Consider the following 21,526-nt stretch of genomic DNA (forward strand, 5'->3'; position numbering starts at 1 on the left):
CAGACCTCCATCAATCAGACCCCCATTAATCAGAACCCCATCAATAAGTCCCCCATCAATCAGACCATCATCCATCAGAGTCCCAACATTCAGACCTCCATTAATCAGACCCCCATCAATCAGACCTCCATCAATCAGACCCCCATCAATCAGAACCCCATCAATCAGACCTGCATCAATCAGGCCGCCATCAATCAGACGCCCATCAATCAGAACCCCATCAATCAGACCACCATCAATCAGACCTCCATCAATCAGACCTCCATCAATCAGACCCCCATCAATCAGAGCCCCATCAATCAGAGCCCCATCAATGAGACCTGCATCAATCAGGCCGCCATCAATCAGACGCCCATCAATCAGAAACCCATCACTCAGAACCCCATCAATCAGACCACCATCAATCAGACCTCCATCAATCAGACCTCCATCAATCAGACCCCCATCAATCAGAGCCCCATCAATCAGAGCCCCATCAATGAGACCTGCATCAATCAGGCCGCCATCAATCAGACGCCCATCAATCAGAACCCCATCAATCAGATCACCATCAATCTGACCCTCATCAATCAGATCTCCATCAATCATACCCCAATCAATCAGACCTCTATCAATCAGACCCCCATCAATGAGACGCCCATCAATCAGAACCCCATCAATCAGACCACCATCAATCAGACCTCCATCAATTAGACCCCGTTCTATCAGACCCTCATCAATCAGACCACCATGAATCAGACCATCGGCAATCAGCCCCATATCAATCAGACCCCCATCAATCAGAGCCACATCAATCAATCCCCATCAATCAGACCTTGATGCATAGTGCCAAATTAATCATACCACAATCAATCAGACGCTCATCAAACAGACCCCCATTAATCAGACCATCATCAATCAGACCCCCATCAACCATTGCTCCGTTAATCATTCCACATCAATCAAACCCTATTCAATCAGACGCTCATCAAACAGACCCCCATCAATCATACCCCCATCAATCAGATTCCCATCTATCAGTCTCCCATCTATCAGTCTCCCATCAATCAGACTCCCAACAATCAGACCACCATCAATTCGACCACCATCAATCAGACTCCCATCAATCAGACTCCCATCAATCAGTCTCCCATCAATCAGACTCCCAACAATCAGACCACCATCAATCAGACCCCCATTAATCAGTCCCCTATCAATCAGACTCCCATCAATCAGACGCCCATCAATCAGACTCCCATCAATCAGACTCCCATCAATCAGACCCCCATCAATCAGACTCCCATCAATCAGACCCCCATCAAATAGAACCTCATAAATCAGACTCCGATCAATCAGACCCCCATCAGTCAGACCCGCATCAATTAAGCCCCCATCAATCAGACTCCCATCAATCAGACTCCCATCAATCAGTCTCCCATCAATCAGACTCCCAACAATCAGACCACCATCAATCAGACCCCCATTAATCAGTCCCCCATCAATCAGACTCCCATCAATCAGACGCCCATCAATCAGACTCCCATCAATCAGACTCCCATCAATCACATCCCCATTAATGAGTCCCCATCAATCAGAACCCCATTAATCAGACGCCCATCAATTAGACTCCCATCTGTCAGACTCACATCAATCAGACCCCCATCAATCAGACCCCCATCAATCAGACTCCCTTCAATCAGATTCCCATCAATCAGACTCCCAACAATCAGACTCCCAACAATCAGACCCCCATCAATCAGACTCCCATCAATCAGACCCCCATCAATCAGAACCTCATAAATCAGACTCCGATCAATAAGACCCCCATCAGTCAGACCCGCATCAATCAAGCCCCCATCAATCAGACTCCCATCAATCAGACTGCCTTCAATCAGATTCCCATCAATCAGACTCCCATCAATCAGAATCCCATCAATCAGACCCTCATCAATCAGTTCCCAAGAATCAGACTCCCATCATCAGACTCCGAACAATCAGACTCCCATCAATCAGAATCTCATCAATCAGACCCACATCAATCAGTGCCCCATCAATCAGACCCCCATCAATCAGACCCCCATCAATCAGACTTCCATCAATCAGACCCCCATCAATCAGACCCCCATCAATCAGATCCCCATCAATCAGACGCCCATCAATCAGAACCCCATCTATCAGACCACCGTCTAGCAGACCCCCGTCAATCAGACCCCCATCAATCAGACCCCATCAATCAGACTCCCATCAATCAGACCCCATCAATAAGTCCCCCATCAATCAGAACCACATCAATAAGACCCCATCAATCAGACCTCCATCAATCAGACCCCCATCAATCAGAACCCCATCAATAAGTCCCCCATCAATCAGACCATCATCCATCAGAGTCCCATCATTCAGACCTCCATTAATCAGACCCCCATCAATCAGACCTGCATCAATCAGGCCGCCATCAATCAGATCACCATCAATCTGACCCTCATCAATCAGACCTCCATCAATTATACCCCAATCAATCAGACCTCCATCAATCAGACCCCCATCAATCAGACCCCCATCAATCAGAAACCCTACAATCAGATCTCCATCAATCAGACCCCCATCAATGAGACGCCCATCAATCAGAACCCCATCAATCAGACCCCCATCAATCAGAACCCCATCAATCAGATCACCATCAATCTGAACCTCATCAATCAGACCTCCATCAATCATACCCCAATCAATCAGACCTCCATCAATCAGACCCCCATCAATCAGACCCCCATCAATCAAAAACCCATCAATCAGATCTCTATCAATCAGACCCCCATCAATGAGACGCCCATCAATCAGAACCCCATCAATCAGACCACCATCAATCAGACCTCCATCAATTAGACCCCGTTCTATCAGACCCTCATCAATCAGACCACCATGAATCAGACCATCGGCAATCAGCCCCATATCAATCAGACCCCCATCAATCAGAGCCACATCAATCAATCCCCATCAATCAGACCTTGATGCATAGTGCCAAATTAATCATACCACAATCAATCAGACGCTCATCAAACAGACCCTCATTAATCAGACCATCATCAATCAGACCCCCATCAACCATTGCTCCGTTAATCATTCCACATCAATCAGACCCCATTCAATCAGACGCTCATCAAACAGACCCCCATCAATCATACCCCCATCAATCAGATTCCCATCTATCAGTCTCCCATCTATCAGTCTCCCATCAATCAGACTCCCAACAATCAGACCACCATCAATTCGACCACCATCAATCAGACTCCCATCAATCAGACTCCCATCAATCAGTCTCCCATCAATCAGACTCCCAACAATCAGACCAACTTCAATCAGACCCCCATTAATCAGTCCCCCATCAATCAGACTCCCATCAATCAGACGCCCATCAATCAGACTCCCATCAATCAGACTCCCATCAATCACATTCCCATTAATGAGTCCCCATCAATCAGAAACCCATTTATCAGACGCCCATCAATCAGACTCCCATCTGTCAGACTCGCATCAATCAGGCCACCATCAATCAGACCCCCATCAATCAGGCCCCCATCAATCAGAGTCCCATCAATCAGACTCCCTTCAATCAGATTCCCATCAATCAGACTCCCAACAATCAGACTCCCATCAATCAGACCCCCATCAATCAGACTCCCATCAATCAGACCCCCATCAATCAGAACCTCATAAATCAAACTCCGATCAATCAGACCCCCATCAATCAGACCCGCATCAATTAGACACCCATCAATCAGACCCCCATCAATCAGAACCTCATAAATCAGACTCCGATCAATCAGACCCCCATCAGTCAGACCCGCATCAATCAAGCCCCCATCAATCAGACTCCCATCAATCAGACTCCCAACAATCAGACGACCATCAATCAGACCCCCATTAATCAGTCCCCCATTAATCAGTCTCCCATCAATCAGACGCCCATCAATCAGACTCCCATCAGTCAGACTCCCATCAATCACATCCCCATGAATGAGTCCCCATCAATCAGAACCCCATTAATCAGACGCCCATCAATTAGACTCCCATCTGTCAGACTCACATCAATCAGACCACCATCAATCAGACCCCCATCAATCAGGCCCCCATTAATCAGACGCCCATCAATCAGACTCCCTTCAATCAGATTCCCATCAATCAGACTCCCAACAATCAGACTCCCATCAATTAGACCCCCATCAATCAGACTCCCATCAATCAGACCCCCATCAATCAGGACCTCATAAATCAGACTCCGATCAATCAGACCCTCATCAGTCAGACCCACATCAATCAAGCTCCCATGAATCAGACTCTCATCAATCAGACTCCCTTCAATCAGATTCCCATCAATCAGACTCCCATCAATCAGACTCCCATCAATCAGACCCTCATCAATCAGTTCCCAAGAATCAGACTCCCATCATCAGACTCCGAACAATCAGACTCCCATCAATCAGACTGTCATCAATCAGACCCACATCAATCAGTGCCCCATCAATCAGACCCCCATCAATCAGACCCCCATCAATCAGACTTCCATCAATCAGACCCCCATCAATCAGACCCCCATCAATCAGATCCCCATCAATCAGACGCCCATCAATCAGAACCCCATCTATCAGACCACCGTCAAGCAGACCCCCGTCAATCAGACCCCCATCAATCAGACCCCATCAATCAGACTCCCATCAATCCGACCCCATCAATAAGTCCCCCATCAATCAGAACCACATAAATAAGACCCCTTCAATCAGACCTCCATCAATCAGACCCCCATCAATCAGAACCCCATCAATAAGTCCCCCATCAATCAGACCATCATCCATCAGAGTCCCAACATTCAGACCTCCATTAATCAGACCCCCATCAATCAGACCTCCATCAATCAGACCCCCATCAATCAGAACCCCATCAATCAGACCTGCATCAATCAGGCCGCCATCAATCAGACGCCCATCAATCAGAACCCCATCAATCAGACCACCATCAATCAGACCTCCATCAATCAGACCTCCATCAATCAGACCCCCATCAATCAGAGCCCCATCAATCAGAGCCCCATCAATGAGACCTGCATCAATCAGGCCGCCATCAATCAGACGCCCATCAATCAGAAACCCATCACTCAGAACCCCATCAATCAGACCACCATCAATCAGACCTCCATCAATCAGACCTCCAACAATCAGACCCCCATCAATCAGAGCCCCATCAATCAGAGCCCCATCAATCAGACCTGCATCAATCAGGCTGCCATCAATCAGACGCCCATCAATCAGAACCCCATCAATCAGATCACCATCAATCTGACCCTCATCAATCAGATCTCCATCAATCATACCCCAATCAATCAGACCTCCATCAATCAGACCCCCATCAATCAGACCCCCATCAATCAGAAACCCATCAATCAGATCTCCATCATTCAGACCCCCATCAATGAGACGCCCATCAATCAGAACCCCATCAATCAGACCACCATCAATCAGACCTCCATCAATTAGACCCCGTTCTATCAGACCCTCATCAATCAGACCACCATGAATCAGACCATCGGCAATCAGCCCCATATCAATCAGACCCCCATCAATCAGAGCCACATCAATCAATCCCCATCAATCAGACCTTGATGCATAGTGCCAAATTAATCATACCACAATCAATCAGACGCTCATCAAACAGACCCCCATTAATCAGACCATCATCAATCAGACCCCCATCAACCATTGCTCCGTTAATCATTGCACATCAATCAAACCCCATTCAATCAGACGCTCATCAAACAGACCCCCATCAATCATACCCCCATCAATCAGATTCCCATCTCTCAGTCTCCCATCTATCAGTCTCCCATCAATCAGACTCCCAACAATCAGACCACCATCAATTAGACCACCATCAATCAGACTCCCATCAATCAGACTCCCATCAATCAGTCTCCCATCAATCAGACTCCCAACAATCAGACCACCATCAATCAGACCCCCATTAATCAGTCCCCTATCAATCAGACTCCCATCAATCAGACGCCCATCAATCAGACTCCCATCAATCAGACTCCCATCAATCACATCCCCATTAATGAGTCCCCATCAATCAGAACCCCATTAATCAGACGCCCATCAATTAGACTCCCATCTGTCAGACTCACATAAATCAGACCACCATCAATCAGACCCCCATCAATCAGGCCCCCAACAATCAGACTCCCATCAATCAGACTCCCTTCAATCAGATTCCCATCAATCAGACTCCCAACAATCAGACTCCCATCAATCAGACCCCCATCAATCAGACTCCCATCAATCAGACCCCCATAAATCAGAACCTCATAAATCAGACTCCGATCAATCAGACCCCCATCAGTCAGACCCGCATCAATTAAGCCCCCATCAATCAGACTCCCATCAATAAGACTCCCATCAATCAGTCTCCCATCAATCAGACTCCCAACAATCAGACCACCATCAATCAGACCCCCATTAATCAGTCCCCCATCAATCAGACTCCCATCAATCAGACGCCCATCAATCAGACTCCCATCAATCAGACTCCCATCAATCACATCCCCATTAATGAGTCCCCATCAATCAGAACCCCATTAATCAGACGCCCATCAATTAGACTCCCATCTGTCAGACTCACATCAATCAGACCCCCATCCATCAGACCCCCATCAATCAGACTCCCTTCAATCAGATTCCCATCAATCAGACTCCCAACAATCAGACTCCCAACAATCAGACCCCCATCAATCAGACTCCCATCAATCAGACCCCCATCAATCAGAACCTCATAAATCAGACTCCGATCAATAAGACCCCCATCAGTCAGACCCGCATCAATCAAGCCCCCATCAATCAGACTCCCATCAATCAGAATGCCTTCAATCAGATTCCCATCAATCAGACTCCCATCAATCAGAATCCCATCAATCAGACCCTCATCAATCAGTTCCCAAGAATCAGACTCCCATCATCAGACTCCGAACAATCAGACTCCCATCAATCAGACTGTCATCAATCAGACCCACATCAATCAGTGCCCCATCAATCAGACCCCCATCAATCAGACCCCCATCAATCAGACTTCCATCAATCAGACTCCCATCAATCAGACCCCCATCAATCAGATCCCCATCAATCAGACGCCCATCAATCAGAACCCCATCTATCAGACCACCGTCAAGCAGACCCCCGTCAATCAGACCCCCATCAATCAGACCCCATCAATCAGACTCCCATCAATCAGACCCCATCAATAAGTCCCCCATCAATCAGAACCACATCAATAAGACCCCATCAATCAGACCCCATCAATCAGACTCCCATCAATCAGACCCCATCAATAAGTCCCCCATCAATCAGAACCACATCAATAAGACCCCATCAATCAGACCTCCATCAATCAGACCCGCATCAATCAGAACCCCATCAATAAGTCCCCCATCAATCAGACCCCCATCCATCAGAGTCCCATCAATCAGAACCCCATCAATCAGATCACCATCAATCTGACCCTTATCAATCAGACCTCCATCAATCATACCCCAATCAATCAGACCTCCATCAATCAGACCCCCATCAATCAGACCCCCATCAATCAGAAACCCATCAATCAGATCTCCATCAATCAGACCCCCATCAATGAGACGCCCATCAATCAGAACCCCATCAATCAGACCACCATCAATCAGAACTCCATCAATCAGACCTCCATCAATCAGACCCCCATCAATCAGAGCCCCATCAATCAGAGCCCCATCAATCAGACCTGCATCAATCAGGCCGCCATCAATCAGACGCCCATCAATCAGAACCCTCATCAATCAGACCTCCATCAATCATACCCCAATCAATCAGACCTCCATCAATCAGACCCCCATCAATCAGACCCCCATCAATCAGAAACCCATCAATCAGATCTCCATCAATCAGACCCCCATCAATGAGACGCCCATCAATCAAAACTCCATCAATCAGACCACCATCAATCAGACCTCCATCAATTAGACCCCGTTCTATCAGACCCTCATCAATCAGACCACCATGAATCAGACCATCGGCAATCAGCCCCATATCAATCAGACCCCCATCAATCAGAGCCACATCAATCAATCCCCATCAATCAGACCTTGATGAATAGTGCCAAATTAATCATACCACAATCAATCAGACGCTCATCAAACAGACCCCCATTAATCAGACCATCATCAATCAGACCCCCATCAACCATTGCTCCGTTAATCATTCCACATCAATCAGACCCCATTCAATCAGACGCTGATCAAACAGACCCCCATCAATCATACCCCCATCAATCAGATTCCCATCTATCAGTCTCCCATCTATCAGTCTCCCATCAATCAGACTCGCAACAATCAGACCACCATCAATTCGACCACCATCAATCAGACTCCCATCAATCAGACTCCCATCAATCAGTCTCCCATCAATCAGACTCCCAACAATCAGACCAACTTCAATCAGACCCCCATTAATCAGTCCCCCATCAATCAGAAACCCATTAATCAGACGCCCATCAATCAGACTCCCATCTGTCAGACTCGCATCAATCGGACCACCATCAATCAGACCCCCATCAATGAGGCCCCCATCAATCAGACTCCCATCAATCAGACTCCCTTCAATTAGATTCCCATCAATCAGACTCCCAACAATCAGACTCCCATCAATCAGACCCCCATCAATCAGACTCCCATCAATCAGACCCCCATCAATCAGAACCTCATAAATCAGACTCCGATCAATCAGACCCCCATCAGTCAGACCCGCATCTATCAAGCCCCCATCAATCAGAGTCCCATCAATCAGACTCCCTTCAATCAGATTCCCATCAATCAGACTACCATCAATCAGACTCCCATCAATCAGACCCCCATCAATCAGAACCTCATAAATCAGACTCCGATCAATCAGACCCCCATCAGTCAGACCCGCATCAATCAAGCCCCCATCAATCAGACTCCCATCAATCAGACTCCCTTCAATCAGATTCCCATCAATCAGACTCCCATCAATCAGACTCCCATCAATCAGACCCTCATCAATCAGTTCCCAAGAATCAGACTCACATCATCAGACTCCGAACAATCAGACTCGCATCAATCAGACTGCCATCAATCAGACCCACATCAATCAGTGTACCATCAATCAGACCCCCATCAATCAGACCCCCATCAATCAGACTTCCATCAATCAGACCCCCATCAATCAGACCCCCATCAATCAGATCCCCATCAATCAGACGCCCATCAATCAGAACCCCATCTATCAGACCACCGTCAATCAGAACCCCGTCAATCAGACCCCCAACAATCAGACCCCATCAATCAGACTCCCATCAATCAGACCCCATCAATAAGTCCCCTATCAATCAGAACCACATCAATAAGACCCCATCAATCAGACCTCCATCAATCAGACCCCCATCAATCAGAACCCCATCAATAAGTCCCCCATCAATCAGACTCCCATCCATCAGAGTCCCATCATTCAGATCTCCATTAATCAGACCCCCATCAATCAGACCTCCATCAATCAGACCCCCATCAATCAAAACCCCATCAATCAGAACCCCATCAATCATACCCCAATCAATCAGGCCGCCATCAATCAGACGCCCATCAATCAGAACCCCATCAATCATATCACCATCAATCTGACCCTCATCAATCAGACCTCCATCAATCATACCCCAATCAATCAGACCTCCATCAATCAGACCCCCATCAATCAGACCCCCATCAATCAGAAACCCATCAATCAGATCTCCATCAATCAGACCCCCATCAATGAGACGCCCATCAATCAGAAGCCCATCAATCAGACCACCATCAATCAGACCCCATCAATAAGTCCCCTATCAATCAGAACGACATCAATAAGACCCCATCAATCAGACCTCCATCAATCAGACCCCCATCAATCAGAACCCCATCAATAAGTCCCCCATCAATCAGACTCCCATCCATCAGAGTCCCATCATTCAGATCTCCATTAATCAGACCCCCATCAATCAGACCTCCATCAATCAGACCCCCATCAATCAAAACCCCATCAATCAGAACCCCATCAATCATACCCCAATCAATCAGGCCGCCATCAATCAGACGCCCATCAATCAGAACCCCATCAATCATATCACCATCAATCTGACCCTCATCAATCAGACCTCCATCAATCATACCCCAATCAATCAGACCTCCATCAATCAGACCCCCATCAATCAGACCCCCATCAATCAGAAACCCATCAATCAGAACCCCATCAATCAGATCACCATCAATCTGACCCTCATCAATCAGACCCCCATCAATCAGACACCAACAATCAGACTCCCATCAATCAGACCCCAATCAATCTGACTCCCATCAATCAGTCCCTCATCAATAAATCCCCCTCAATCAGCCCCCCTCAACCACACGCCCTCAATTAGATCTTCATCAATAGGGCCCCCATCAATCAGACCCCCATCAATCTGACCCCCATCAATCAGACCTCCATCAATCAGAAACCATCAAATTGACCCCAATCAATCAGACCCCCATCATTCAGACCCCCATCAATCAGACCCCCGTCAATCAGACCCCCATGAATCAGACCCCAAACAATCAGACCCCAATAATCAGAACCCATCAATCAGACCCCCATCAATCAGACACCAACAATCAGACTCCCATCAATCAGACCCCCATCAATCTGACTCCCATCAATCAGTCCCTCATCAATAAATCCCCCTCAATCAGCCCCCCTCAACCACACGCCCTCAATTAGATCTTCATCAATAGGGCCACCATCAATCAAACCTCCATCAATCAGAAACCATCAAATTGACCCCAATCAATCAGACCCCAATCAATCAGAACCTCATCAATCAGACCCCCATCAATCCGACCCCCATCAATCAGGCCCCCATCAATCAGACTCCCATCAATCAGACTCCCTTCAATCAGATTCCCATCAATCAGACTCCCAACAATCAGACTCCCATCAATTAGAGCCCCATCAATCAGACTCCCATCAATCAGACTCCCATCAATCAGATTCCCAAGAATCAGACCCCCATTAATCAGTCCCCCATCAGTCAGACCCCATCAATCAGACCCCCATCAATCAGACCCCAAACAATCAGACCCCAACAATCAGAACCCATCAATCAAACCCCCATCAATCAGACTCCCAACAATCAGACTCCCATCAATCAGACCCCCATCAATCTGACTCCCATCAATCAGTCCCTCATCAATAAATCCCGCTCAATCAGCCCCCCTCAACCACACGCCCTCAATTAGATCTTCATCAATAGGGCCCCCATCAATCAGACCCCCATCAATCTGACCCCCATCAATCAGACCTCCATCAATCAAATGTCAATCATTCTGATCCCCATCAATCAGCCCACCGTCAATCAGACTCCCATCTATCATACTCCTATCAATCAGACTCACATGAATCATCCTCCCATTAATCAGACCTCCATCAATCAGACTCCCATCAACCAGACTCCCGTCAATCAGAACCCCATCAATCAGCCCCCCGAAATCAGACCCAAACAATCAGTCTCTATCAATCAGACTCCCATCAATCAGATCCCCATTAATCAGACCCCCATCAATCAGACCCCCATCAATCAGAACCTCATCAATCAGACTCCCATCAATCAGACCCCCATCAATCAGACCACCATCAATCAGACCCCCATCAATCAGACCCCCATCAATCAGACCCCCATTAATCAGGCACCCATCAATCAGACCCCTATCAATCAGACCCCCATCAATCAGACCACCATCAATCAGACCCCCATCAATCAGACCCCCATCAATCAGACCACCATCAATCAGACCCCCATCATTCAGACCCCCATCAATCAGACTCCTATCAAACAGAACCTCATCAATCAGACTCCCATCAATCAGAACCCCATCAATCAGACCACCATCAATCAGACCGCCATCATTCAGACCCCCATCAATCAGACTCTCATCAATCAGTACCCCATCAATCAGACCCCCATCAATCAGACCACCATCAATCAGACCCCCATCATTCAGACCCCCATCAATCAGACTCCTATCAAACAGAACCTCATCAATCAGACTCCCATCAATCAGAACCCCATCAATCAGACCACCATCAATCAGACCGCCATCATTCAGACCCCCATCAATCAGACTCTCATCAATCAGTACCCCATCAATCAGACTCGGATCAATCAGACCCCCATCAATCAGACCACCATCAATCAGACCCCCATCATTAAGACCCCCATCAATCAGACTCCCATCAATCAGAACCTCATCAATCAGACTCCCATCAATCAGAACCCCATCAATCAGACCACCATCAATCAGACCGCCATCATTCAGACCCCCATCAATCAGATTCCCATCAATCAGACTCCCATCAATCAGTCCCCCATCAATCAGACCCCATCAATGAGGCCAACATCAATCAGACTCGCATCAATCAGTCCCCCATCAATCAGACCCCATCAATCAGACCCCCATCAATCAGTCCCCCATCAATTACATCCTCAAAAATCAGACCACCATCAATTAGACCCCCTTCTATCAGACCCTCATCAATCAGACCACCATGAATCAGACCATCGGCAATCAGCCCCATATCAATCAGACACCCATCAATCAGAACCACAACAATCAGACCACCATCAATCAGACCCCCATCAACCATTGCCCCGTTAATCATTCCACATCTATCAGACCCCATTCAAGCAGACCCTCAACAATCAGACACCCATCAATCAGACCTCCATTGAAACATAGAAACATAGAAAATAGATGCAGGAGTCTGCCATTCGGCCCCTGGAGTCTGCACCGCCATTCAATAAGATCATGGCTGATCAGACCCCCATCACTCAGACCCCCATCACTCAGACCCCCATCACTCAGACCCCCACCACTCAGACCCCCATCACTCAGACGCCCATCAATCAGACACCCATCAATCTGAACCCACTAATCAGGCCAGATCATTCTGCCCCTATCAGTCAGACACTATCAATCAGACACCATCAATCAGAGGCCCATCAGTTGGACCCCCTATCAATCAGACCCCCATCAAACAGACCCCTATGAATCAGACCTCCAACCATCAGAACCTCATCACTCAGACCGCTATCATTCAGACCACATTAAACAGATTTCTATCAATCAGACACCCATCAATAAAAGCCCCATCAATCAGACCGCCTACAACAGACCACCATCAAACATTCCAACAATCAGACCCCATCTATCAGACCCTCATCAATCAGACCACCATAATCAGACCCTCCTCAATCAGACCACCATCAATCAGAGCCTTTTCATTCAGACTCTCATCAATCAGACGCACATCAACCAGACCCCTATGAATCAGATATTCAACCATCAGAACCTCATCACTCAGACCACTATCATTCAGACCACATTAAACAGATTTCCATCAATCAGACCCCCTTCAATCAGACCACCATCAAAAATTCCAACAATCAGACCCCATCAATCAGACCCTCAACAAACAGACCACCATCAATCAGAGCCTCATCAATCAGACCACCATCAATCAGAGCCTTATCAATCACACCACCATCAATCAGAGCCTTATCAATCACACCACTATCAATCAGACCCTCATCAATCAGGCCATCGTCAATCAGAACCTTCTCAATCAGACCACCATCAATCAGACCCCCATCAATCAGACCCACATCAACCAGACCCCCATCAATTAGTCCCCATCAATCAGATCCCCATCAGTAAGATCACCATCATTTAGGCCCCCATCAATCAGACCAAATCAATCAGACCACAAACAAACACACCTCATCAATCAAAGCCCATCAAAAAAATCGCATGAATCAGATGCCCATCAAACATACCCCATCAATCATACACCCATCAATCAAATCCCATCTTTCAAACAATAAAAATCAGACGCCATCTATTCGACCCCATGAATCAACTCCCATCACTGAAGCCCCAAACATTCAGAGCTTGTCAATCAGACCCCTATCAATCAGTCCATCATCAATCATACCCACATCAATCAGACTCCCATCAATCGGACCCTCATCAATTATATCGACATCAGTCTGATCCCCATAATTCGTAGCGTATCAATGAGATACCATTTGTAATAGGACCATCCATTACTCCTCATCAATCAGACCCCAATCAAACATCCATCATCAATCAGACCATATCAATCAGACACCATCAGACAGACCCCCATCAATCAGACCCCACCAATCAGAACGTAATCAATCAGAACGCGATCAATGATAGTCCCATCAATCATAGTCCCATCAATCAGACCCCCATCATTCAGACTCCCAACAATCAGACCACCATCAATCAAACCCCAATTAATCAGTCCGCCATCAATCAGACCCCCATCAATCAGACTCCCATCAATTAGACTCCCTTCAATCAGAATCCCATCAATCAGACTCCCAACAATCAGACTTCCATCAATCAGACACCCATTAATCAGTCCCACATCAGTCAGACCCCATCAATCAGACCCCCATTAATCAGACTCCCATCAATCAGACCCCAAACAATCAGACCCCAAACAATCAGACCCCAACAATCAGAACCCATCAATCAGACCCCCATCAATCAGACCCCAACAATCAGACTCCCATCAATCAGACCCCCATCAATCTGACTCCCATCAATCAGTCCCTCATCAATCAAATCCCCTCAAACAGCCCCCCACAACCACACCGCCTCAATTAGATCTTCATCAATAGGACCCCCACCAATCAGAATCCCATCAATCAGATCCCCATTAATCAGACCCGCATCAATCAGACCCCCATCAATCAGAACCTCATCAATCAGACCACCATCAATCAGACCCCCATCAATCAGGCCCCCATCAATCAGACTCCCATCAATCAGACTCCCTTCAATCAGATTCCCATCAATCAGACTCCCAACAATCAGACTCCCATCAATCAGACCCCCATCAATCAGACTCCCATCAATCAGACTCTCTTCAACAGATTCCCATCAATTAGACCCCCATTAATCAGTCCCCCATCAGTCAGACCCCATCAGTCAGACCCCCATCAATCAGACCCCAAACAATCAGACCCCAAAAATCCGAACCCATCAATCAGACCCCCATCAATCAGACCCCATCAATCAGACTCCCATCAATCAGACCCCCATTAAACAGACTCCCAACAATCAGACTCCCATCAATCAGACCACCATTAATCAGTCCCCCAACAATCAAGCCACCATCAATCAGGCTCCCATCAGTCAGACTCCCATCAATCAGACTCCCAACAATCAGACCCCCATTAATCAGTCCCCCATCAGTCAGACCCCATCAATCAGACCCCCGTCAATCAGACCCCAATCAATCAGACCCCAAACAATCAGACCCCAACAATCAGAACCCATCAATCAGACCCCCATCAATCAGAGCTCCATCAATCAGACCACCATCAATCCGACCACCATCAAACAGACTCCCATCAATCAGACTCCCATCATTCAGATCCCCATCAAACAGACCCCGTCAATCAGACTTCCATCTATCATACTCAGATCAATCAGACTCACATGAACCATCCTCCCATCAATCAGACTCCCATCAATCAGACCATCATCAATCAGACCTCCATCAATCAGACCCCCATCAATCAGATCCCATTCAATCAGTCCCCCATCAATTACACCCTCAACAATCAGACCACAATCAATTAGATCCCCTTCTATCAGACCCTCATCAATCAGACCACCATGAATCAGACCATCGGCAATCAGCCCCATATCAATCAGACCCCCATCAATCAGAGCCACATCAATCAGTCCCGATCAATCAGACCTTAATGCATAGTGCCATATTAATCATACCACAATCAATCAGACGCTCATCAAACAGACCCCCATCAATCAGACCACCATCAATCAGACCCCCATCAACCATTGCCCCGTTAATCATTCCACATCAATCAGACCCCATTCAAGCAGACCCTCAACAATCAGACACCCATCAATCAGACCTCGATAGAAATATAGAAACATAGAAAATAGATGCAGGAGTCGGCCATTCGGCCCCTAGAGTCTGCACCGCCATTCAATAAGATCATGGCTGATCAGACCCCCATTACTCAGACCCCCATCACTCAGACCCCCATCACTCAGACGCCCATCACTCAGACGCCCATCAATCAGACACCCATCAATATGAACCCATCAATCAGACCAGATCATTCTGCCCCTATCAGTCAGACACCATCAATCAGACACCATCAATCAGAGGCCCATCAGTTGGACCCCCATCAATCAGACCCCATCAAACAGACCCCTATGAATCAGACCTCCAACCATCAGAACCTCATCACTCAGACCACTATCATTCAGACCACATTAAACAGATTTCTATCAATCAGACGCCCATCAATAAAAGCCCCATCAATCAGACCGCCTTCAACAGACCACCATCAAACATTCCAAAAATCTGACCCCATCAATCAGACCCTCCTCAATCAGACCACCATCAATCAGAGCCTTTTCATTCAGACCACCATCAATCAGACCCCCATCAATCAGACCCACATCAACCAGACACATATGAATCAGATATCCAACCATCAGAACCTCATCACTCAGACCAATATCATTCAGACCACATTAAACAGATTTCCATCAATCAGACACCATTCAATCAGACCACCGTCAATCAGAGCCTTCTCAATCAGACCACCATCAATCAGACCCCCATCAATCAGACCCACATCAACCAGACCCCCATCAATTAGAACCCCATCAATCAGACCCCATCAATTAGTCCCCATCAACGAGACCCCCATCAGTAAGATCACCATCATTTAGGCCCCCATCAATCAGACCAAATCAATCAGACCACGAACAAACACACCTCATCAATCAAAGCCCATCAATAAAATCGCATGAATCAGATGCCCATCAAACATACCCCATCAATCATACACCCATCAATCAAACCCCATCTTTCAAACAATAAAAATCAGACGCCATCTATTAGACCCCATGAATCAACTCCCATCACTGAAGCCCCAAACATTCAGAGCTGGTCAACCAGACCCCTATCAATCATACCATCATCAACTATACCCACATCAATCAGACTCCCATCAATCGGACCCACATCAATTATATCGACATCAGTCTGATCCCCATAATTCGTACCGTATCAATGAGATACCATTTGTAATAGGACCATCCATTATTCCTCATCAATCAGACCCCAATCAAATATCCATCATCAATCAAACCATATCAATCAGACACCATCAGACAGACCCCCATCAATCAGATTCCATCAATCAGAACGCAATCAATCAGAACCCGATCAATCAGACCCCCATCATTCAGACTCCCATTAATCAGACTCACATCAATCAGACTCACATCAATCAGACTCACATCAATCAGACTCACATCAATCAGACCCCCATCAATCAGACTCCCATCAATCAGACCCCCACCAATCAGACCCCCATCAATCAGACCCCTATTAATCAGTCCCCCATCAATCAGACCCCCATCAATCAGACTCCCATCAATCAGACTCCGTTCAATCAGAATCCCATCAATCAGACTCCCAACAATCAGACTCCCATCAATGAGACCCCCATTAATCAGTCCCCCAAAAATCAGACCACCAACAATCAGGCTTATATCAATCAGACTCCCATCAATCAGACTCCTATCATTCAGACCCCCATTAATCAGTCCGCCATCAGTCAGACAGAATCAATCAGACCCCCATTAATCAGACCACCATCAATCAGATCCCAAACAATCAGACCTCAACAATAAGAACCCATCAATCAGACCCCCATCAATCAGACCCCCATCAATCTGACTCCCATCAATCAGTCCCTCATCAATCAAATCCCCTCAAACAGCCCCCTCAACCAAATCCCCTCAATTAGATCTTCATCAATAGGATCCCCATCAATCAGACCCCCATCAATCAGACCCCCATCAATCAGACATCCATCAAACAGAGCCCCATCAATCAGACCACCATCAATCAGACTTCCATCAATCAGACTCCCATCATTCAGACCCCCATCAATCAGACCACCATCAATCAGACTCCCATCTATCATACTCCCATCAATCAGACTCACATGAATCATACTCCCATCAATCAGACCTCCATCAATCAGACTCCCATCAATCAGATTCCCATCAATCAGACCCCCATTATCAGTCCCCCATCAATCAGACCCCCATCAATCAGACTCCCATCAATCAGAATCCCTTCAATGAGTTTCCCATCAATCAGACTCCCAACAATCGGTTTCCCATCAATCAGACTCCCAACAATCAGACTCCCATCAATCAGACCCCCATTAATCAGTCCCCCAACAATCAGGCCATCATCAATCACCTCCCATCAGTCAGACTCCCATCAATCCGAACCCGATAAATTAGACCCCCATGAATCACACTCCCATCCATCAGATTACCATCAATCAGACCCCCATCAATTAGACCCCCATCAATCAGGGCCCCATCAATCAGACCCACATCAATCAAACCCCCATCAATCAGACTCCCATTCATCACATTCCCATCAATTAGACAGCCATCAATCAGACTCCCATCAATCAGACCCCCATCATTCAGACCCCCATCAATCAGACCCACATCAATTAGACCCCATCAATCAGACTCACATCAATCAAACTCACATCAACCAGACCCCCATCAATCAGACATCCATCAATCAGAATCCCATTCATCAGACTCCCATCAATCAGACTCCCATCGTTCCGACTCCCATCAATTCGACCCCCATCAATTAGACCCCCATCAATCAGACTCCCATCAATCAGACTCCCATCAATCAGACTCCCATCAATTAGACCCCCATCAATCAGACTCTATTCCATCAGACTCCCATCAATCAGAACCCGATCGATTAGACCCCCATGAATCACAATCGCATCCATCAGATTACCATCAATCAGAACCCGATCAATTAGACCCCCATCAATCAGATCCCATCAATTAGACCCCCATCAATCAGGCCCCCATCAATCAGACCCACATCAATCAAACCCGCATCAATCAGACTCCCATTCATCACACTCCCATCAATCAGACAGCCATCAATCAGACTCCCACTAATCAGACCCCCATCATTCAGACCCCCATCAATCAGACCCCCATTAATTAGACCCCATCAATCAGACTCACATCAATCAAACTCACATCAACCAGACCCCCATCAATCAGACATCCATCAATCAGACTCCCATTCATCAGACTCCCATCCATTCGACCCCCCATCAATCAGACTCCCATCAATCAGACATCCATCAATCAGACTCCCATCAATCAGACTCCCATCAATCAGACTCCCATCAATCAGACCCCCATCAATCAGGCCCCATCAATCAGACCCATTTCAATCAGACCCCCATCAATCAGACCCCATCAATCAGCATCCATCAATCAGACCCACATCAATCAGACCCCATTCAATTAGACCGCCATCAATCAGACCCCCATCAATCAGACAACCATCAGACTCCCATCAATCAGACTCCCATCAATCAGACCCCCATCAATCAGACCCCCATCAATTAGACCCCCATCAATCAGACGCACATCAATCGACTCCCATCAATTCGACACCCATCACTTAGACCCCCATCAAACAGATTCCCATCCATCAGACTCTCATCAATGAGACCCCCATCAATCAGACTCCCATTAATTCGACACCCATCACTTAGACCCCCATCAACCAGATTCCCATCCGACAGACTCTCATCAATGAGACCCCCATCAATTAGATCCCCATCGATCAGACACTCATCAATCAGACACCCATCCATCAGAATCCCATCAATCAGATTCCCATCAATTAAACCCCATCAATCAGACTCCCATCCATCAGACTCCCATCAATCAGACCCCCATCAATCAGAACCCCATCAATCAGACTCCCATCAATTAGACCCCCATCAATCAGACTCCCATCAATCAGACACCCATCAATCAGAACCGCATCAATCAGAACCCCATCAATCAGACTCCTATCAATTAGACCCCCATCAATTAGACCCCCATCAATCAGACTCCCATGCATCAGACTCCCATCAATTAGACCCCCATCAATCAGAATCTATTCCATCAGACTCCCATCAATCAGAACCCGATCAATTAGACCCCCATCAATCAGACTCCCATCCATCAGATTACCATCAATCAGACCCCCATCAATTAGACCCCCATCAATCAGACCCCCATCAATTAGACCCCCATCAATCAGACCCGCATCAATCAGACCCACATCAATCAAAACCCCATCAATCAGACTCCCATTCATCACACTCCCATCAATCAGACAGCCATCAATCAGACTCCCATCAATCAGACCCCCATCATTCAGACCCCCATCAATCAGACCCCCATCAATTAGACCCCATCAATCAGACTCACATCAATCAAACTCACATCAACCAGAATCCCATCAATCAGACATCCATCAATCAGACTCCCATTCATCAGACTCCAATCAATCAGACTCCCATCATTCAGACTCCCATCAGTTCGACCCCCATCAATCAGACTCCCATCAATCAGACTCCCATCGTTCCGACTCCCATCAATTCGACCCCCATCAATTAGACCCCCATCAATCAGACTCCCATCAATCAGACTCCCATCAATCAGACTCCCATCAATCAGACTCCCGTCAATTAGACCCCCATCAATCAGAATCTATTCCATCAGACTCCCATCAATCAGAACCCGAACAATTAGACCCCCATGAATCACACTCCCATCCATCAGATTACCATCAATCAGAACCCGATCAATTAGACCCCCATCAATCAGACCCCCATCAATTAGACCCCCATCAATCAGGCCCCCATCAATCAGACCCACATCAATCAAACCCGCATCAATCAGACTCCCATTCATCACACTCCCATCAATCAGACAGCCATCAATCAGACTCCCACTAATCAGACCCCCATCATCCAGACCCCCATCAATCAGACCCCCATTAATTAGACCCCATCAATCAGACTCACATCAATCAAACTCACATCAACGAGACCCCCATCAATTAGACCCCCATCAATCAGGCCCCCATCAATCAGACCCACATCAATCAAACCCGCATCAATCAGACTCCCATTCATCAGACTCCCATCAATTCGACCCCCATCAATCAGACTCCCATCAATCAGACCCCCATCAATCAGGCCCCATCAATCAGACCCGTTTCAATCAGACCCCCATCAATCAGACCCCCATCAATCAGCATCCATCAATCAGACCCACATCAATCAGACCCCATTCAATTAGACCGCCATCAATCAGACCCCCATCATTCTGACAACCATCAATCAGACTCCCATCAATCAGACTCCCATCAATCAGACCCCCATCAATCAGACCCCCATCAATTAGACCCCCATCAATCAGACGCACATCAATCAGAATCCCATCAATTCGACACCC

This window comes from Pristiophorus japonicus, chromosome 32, assembly GCF_044704955.1.
Source record: "Pristiophorus japonicus isolate sPriJap1 chromosome 32, sPriJap1.hap1, whole genome shotgun sequence".
In the NCBI taxonomy this organism is placed as follows: Eukaryota; Metazoa; Chordata; class Chondrichthyes; family Pristiophoridae; genus Pristiophorus; species Pristiophorus japonicus.